We start from the raw sequence: 6,354 nt of genomic DNA, 5'->3' as shown, positions 1-6,354 counted from the left end.
GACTTTTCATTATGTTGTCATGTAATGCACTTTAAGTAGGGTCGATGACAAAAATAATTACCGACTAGAGGGGCGTTGTAGGACTGGACCCTCCGGCCCAAGCGGACTGTCCGAATAAAACAAATGTGGCTAGGGCCGACCGTCCGCTCCAAGTGGACTGTCCGCCAAACTCACCTGCGGACCGTCCGCCTTTGAGATATAATTTCTCGGCCTGAGAACATGTTTCTATCTAGGTTTAGGTGACCGTTTTCCACCTAGGGCCGGACCGTCCGCTCCAAGCTGACTGTCCGCCAAGAATACCTGCAAATTGGCTTGCAACTCGATCAGGCAGGTGGAACTCGACGGCGTAAAAACATATAAGGGGGCACCTCATCCTGTATAAGTCGTCGTCGCTCGAACACATGGTGCTAAGAGGAAAAGTAAGTGCCCCCTCTCCTACGTACGACTCCCACGACACCTGCAACATGTCCAACCAAGATGTTAGTTGATATACTAAACCAATTGAAATCAGCATTGGAATTATAATTTACTTACACTAGACACCGTGAGCGTGTCTAGCTCGTTCGTGAAATCATGGTACGCCCGCTCCAACCTCGTATGCAGAACCCTAACCTGATCCCAAAGGTACGCTCAGGTAGGCTGCCATCTAGGAGGTTGATCTGGGAACCACTCACGGTGAGACAGAACCTCCGGATGGCCAACTGGTAGATGCGCCCACATCCACAACTGCAGCAAGTACACACATCCACCAAGTGACGCTGAGGACGTAGACCAACGAAAAGCCTCGCACAGCTGCCGGTACAGAAAACCCAACACTGCAGAGCCCCAGCTGTACTAACTCGCTTGGTTCTAGTTGGTGAGGCAGTGGATCCACATCCACGACATAGTGTCACTCGTGGCGTCGGGGAAGAGAACGTAGGCGAAGAGGTGTAGGATCCAGGCCCTGCAGTAGTTCCCAATAGTGTGCTCGTCTGCATCCTCGTGGCACTGTGCAAATTGTTGCCGCAGCCAGGAGATTAGAACACCAGAAGTGCGAGCACCTTGCTCGTCAACCTCATGGCCAAGGAAGGCCGCTACTCATTCTCTCCAACCATCTGACCTGCATGGCCCAGTCACTGTGTCACCACGAATCGTCAGATCGAGCATCTTCTGATAGTCCTCGAGCGTAACTATCATATCTCTGAACGTCAAGTGGAAGGTATGAGTCTCAGGCCGCCACCTACATTTTAGACAAAGGAAGGTTACATGTTAAATATGCAAGGGCATGAACAATAGGCTATGAATGGACGCAACGATTGAAGATAGTACCTGTCAACCAACACTGTTATGGCCGCTGAGTTGAACTTGGGCAACCCACGATGAACCTGAAACGAGATGACATCTAGGCCAGCAGCCTGCAGCATAGGAGTGTAGCGGTCATCGTACCGCATGTCCAAGAACCCATCGTGGGTTCTAGAACAAAGGAGCGGAAGGTCCTACATGCATTTAAACACGGTCTTCAGTTATTTCACAAACAACACATGCACGCTCACAAAAATTCGATCAACACATACACATTATTACCTGCCCCCGCCCCCCCTCCCCCCCGCTATGAGATATCCTCGGTGTGCGTGGTCGTACACCAGGTCAAGCAGGTGGAATTGCGCCATCCTACAAAAATTCAATGAAATGTAAATTTAATATGCAATGAAACATAAACTTATAAATGTACAAATAATTGACACAATTGCAAGCATAAATTGAGACATGCATAATTAATTGAATGAGTACGACATTTTTGAAATAATGAAAACAACCACTACTCGCACCTCACTAATCTGCCAATGGCAAGTGCGTGAATTGTGACCCAGTCTACCGTACTTGCCGTACTCGTTCTGCTTAGGGTCAGTAAGAAATGGGGTTGCTCTACCACGCCTTGTTCTTCCGGGTATCTGATCCATAACCATCCAATTCCTCATCCTCTTCCTTGATCCACGCTTGTTCCAACAGTAAGCTGGATCCGCAATGTACTTAGGCCCATCATATGGAGGCCACTCTCTAGGATCCTGGAAAGGCACGAAGCGGGGGTTCCATGTGTGCACAAGCGTGTCTACAGTGAACTCGTGAGGTATCATGTTCTCGATATCAAAGTTGCGATGCATAGCTGCTGCCACCAAATGAGAACATATAAAGTGGTATTGCCTTGGTTTACCACAAGTGCATGTGAAATCTCGAAGGACTACCACATGGATCCTCGACTCTTGGACCTCGCCGTTGGACGTTGTGCCGCCCCTTTGCTCCACCTGATAAGTCCCTGTGTCGAGGTCAAAACATATAACCTCATGTGTGGCTGCCCTTTCTTTTGCCTTCTCTAGGTGTTCCTTTGGTTTGGGAGGCCATTTCTCTCCATCACTCCGTAATTTCAATGCATAGGCATGTCTATCATTGAACCAAGCAACAAGCTTGTAGAAGGTGAATTGAACGATTGCGTTCACGGGCATTCCACATATCCCTAATAACAACTTATTGAATGACTCCGGCATGTTGCTGCACTGAAACTCGTACCTCCATCCACCGACATCGTGAGCTCTTGTCCATTTGTCCAGATCCCTCATCAAACCTTTGAGCCATTGTCTACCTTTTGCATTTGTTGTGGTCCTGATCTGCTCCAACTTCCGCTAAAAATACCTGTCCTCAAGCTGACGAGCAGCATCCTAGAATAGCTCAAAGTTATCCTTCACACCATCCTTCCAGAGTAGATTCTCGGCAAGGTGCCGAGTACACCAACGATGGTGCAAAGGCGCATACCCCTTTATCTGCTCTCGCACAGCATTAAGTATGCCCTGATGCCTATCAGATATGACGCCAACCTCTCTGCCAGGCCCAACCACATATAACCGTACTAGCCTCAAGAACCATCCCCAACTGTCATTGTTCTCCCTCTCAACCAATGCAAATGCCAAAGGAACCAAGTTGTTGTTCGCGTCACAGGATATGGCTATAAGAAGTGTGCCCCTGTATTTGCCACTCAAGAACGTACCATCAATGGAGAAGATGGGACGATAGTGCCTAAAGGCCTCGACACACTGAGGGAAGCACCAGAAAGCACGAAAGAATAGATGTCTCCCATCCTTCCATTCATTTGGTTTTGGGATGTACTCATAACGCATGCCTGGATTCACCGCTATGATTGCATTGAAAAGTACGAGGAGCTGCTCGTACCCAGCCTCCCAACCTCCATATATCATCTTCTACGCTCGCTGCTTAGCCCTCCAAGCTTTACCATAACTTATCACATAACCTCCATACAACTCCTCAATGGTCCTGATAATTGTCCTAACCTTCATGTTGGGTTATAACTGCAATATCACCATCAACCACTTAGCAACGAGGGTTGATGTCAACTGGGGATGCTTCATTCTAAGCTCATGGTCAGCACAATTGTGTGGCCCAATAGCTTTTGTGATATTCCACTTCACCGTTACCTTTTGCTTCCTTGCACAAACCCTCCATGGGCAGATTTCCTTCTCACACACAACTGTGTAACGGCGCTCAGCATATGAATGCAACACCTTGTAAGGTCTCTTTCGTATCACTGCAAACGCCTGCAACCACCTCTTCAATGCAGGGAGGTCCTTGAAAACCCTACCTTTCTCAATTACCATGCTAGGGCCAGCCTTAGGAGCTTCTAGGAGCTCATCATCACGTCCTTCTGCACACGCCTAATCGGAATGGGCTAGATCGCTGAACTCGTGAATTCTTGGATCACGACGGTTGGGAAAAATACGCTTGAACATCTCAACATCACTCTCTGTCATCTCTCCAACAGGGCGATCATCATCAGATTCAAGATCCATTCCCATCTCATATGCATCCGAATCATTCATAATTTCAACACTATTGGAGCTACGGAATCCATCTTCACAGTGCACTTGCGTAGCAACTGGGGGCACATCCACATTGTTAGGAATGTCTCCTGCAACATAAGTAGAAATTTGAGGAAAGAAGGAAAAAAATGGATGTAATGAAGGGGGTTAGCTCCCAACAAGCGTGCGGATAAGACACTTACTCGGATGATTCTTTATCAACGGGATCTCATGATGAGGATCTGCTACAACATCAAGAGTCCGACAAGCATGTCCAACTACCTCATTGGGGGCAGATTCAGCATCGAGAACTGTAGGTGCAACCTCTATGTCAATAACAGGTTCCAGGACGGGAGGATCGAAGTGTGCATGCTGAACCATTGGTGGGGAAACTGACAAGGGATGGGATCAACTGACACCCGACGCACAACCATGTCCAAACTTTAGAACTGGCACTTCATAACCGATCTCACGTACTGCTCCCACTTATCCACACACCGAATTGGGATCATCTTCCAGGAGGTTGGGAGGGGTACCTAGGTGAAGTACACCCTCAACTACAATGCCATCATCTCCATGGTAATGTACCTCCTCCCGAGCCCTTCTAATCAACTCACTGAATGAAGGCTTCTCATCGAATAACACGGCCACACTTTGCATCTCAACAAGCTCAACATATTACAACATATCCATAATGATCTCTTTCCATGGTGCCTCCATGATAAATACTAACTAGATTGTCCATCTAGTCCATACACGTAACAACGCAAAATTTATTTAGTCCAACATAACTTTGCAACTATCAATTCACTAACTATTTATCTAAGTATATAACTAAGTAACTAAGTATATAACTATTTAACAAACTATTAAACTAAATAACTTTGTAAAGAAAATTATATGTGAAAAAAATTCTATCTAACTATCTATTTGTCCATTTCTATCTATCTATCTAACTATTCTATCTAACTATCTATTCTATCTAACTATTTTACCTATCTATAATAGGAGAAAGGGCGGGTTCAGAAGCGGCGGGTGGAGGAGTGGCGGGTGGCCGGGTGGAGGAGCGGCCGGGTGGAGGAGCAGCGGGTGGCCATGGCAGGGCAGCAGCCGGGCGCGCGGAGGAGAAAGGGCGGCGGGCCGGCACGGAGGAGTGGTGGGCCGGCGCGGAGGAGTGGCGGGCCAGCGCGGAGGAGCGGCAGGTTGGCGCGGCAGACGCGTGGAAGAGCGGCAGGCATGTAGCTAGAGCTGTGCTTGCGGAATGGCAAAGACGAAACTTGTGCTGGTCCTATGTAACCAAGCTTGGCGCCAGGGAGCATGGCGCTAAGCTTGGCGCAATGTCAGCATCCAGGTCAGCACCTGCGCAAGGATCTAGGCGCCAGCGGCTCTGGCGCCGAGGTGTGTATGCTTGGCGCCACCGATGCTAGCGCTAAGCTCAGGGTCCATTTTCCGAAATATTTCCTCCAGGAGCCTATTTATGAAAATCTTTCAAAAAAGGACCAAAAAATAAATAAAAGTCGGGGCGATGGGGGCAGGGGCGACGCGCAGAGGGAGGTGGCGGTGGCGGCGGCGAGGAGTCCGCTCAGGATGAAGAGTCTGGAGAGCTGCTTTTGGACAGCCCGTTCAACATCTGACGGTGGAAAAAAACAGGCGCGTGGCCCAATAACATGCTCGAGCTTGGCTCAAGTTTCGAAGAAAGAGATAAGATCAACTCTATGAGTTCCCAAAAAGTTCTTTCCAAAATTATGTATTGGGGGTTCTTCCAGAATTTTTTCCCCCAAAAACATATCAACCCGCAGCAGATCGTTAATAACTAGCCCCCAATATTTCAAAACAGATCATATCATCGTAATTGGATCCAGCCCGGCACCTCCCTACTCTCTCCCCGATGACAGCACCTTCCGGCCATCTTGCACAAATCACCCGCGCATGCGCCTTCCCCACCTCTTTAGCTCCCTCCTCTGCCATCTCTTGACCGCGCACCACGTTGTTGAAGTAGGTGAGGTCGTTGTTGTTGTACTTGACGTAGCAAGGCTCCGACAGCCGCGCCTCCGGCAGGCCGCTGGACTCACCTAGGGTGTATGACTTGACGCCCGGCCGGGGAGCAGGCCGCGTCGCTCTAGGCTGAGAAGTTGTGCTGGTGTCACCGAGACGCCCGGAGGGTCGCGTGCGGACGTGCAGCCATGGTGAAGCTCTTGGCCGTGCTGGCGCTCGTTGCCGCCGCCGCGCCGTTCCTCCGCGTCGCCGGCTAGGTACGTGGGGCAGTTTAGGATTGGCGCGCGAAGGTCTGGGATACGCTGCGCTTCATCTCTGATGACACCATTGTGGTGGGTGTGCAGGGTGGCGACAGGCCGGGCCGCTGCCGTTCGCGGTGGGCGCGGCGCCGGCAGGGTGCGACGTCGGGCGGGGGGAGTGCGTGCTCCGATGGTGTTCGGGGGCGATTGGGGAAGGACCGGACCCCGCATACATGCGGGGTGACGGAGGTATTTTTAGCGTCCGCGCATTGGGA

The sequence above is a fragment of the Setaria italica genome, chromosome III (genome assembly GCF_000263155.2).
Source record: "Setaria italica strain Yugu1 chromosome III, Setaria_italica_v2.0, whole genome shotgun sequence".
Taxonomy (NCBI): Eukaryota; Viridiplantae; Streptophyta; class Magnoliopsida; order Poales; family Poaceae; genus Setaria; species Setaria italica.
The sequence above is the reverse complement of the archived record's forward strand: the minus strand, read 5'-3'. Positions refer to the sequence as shown.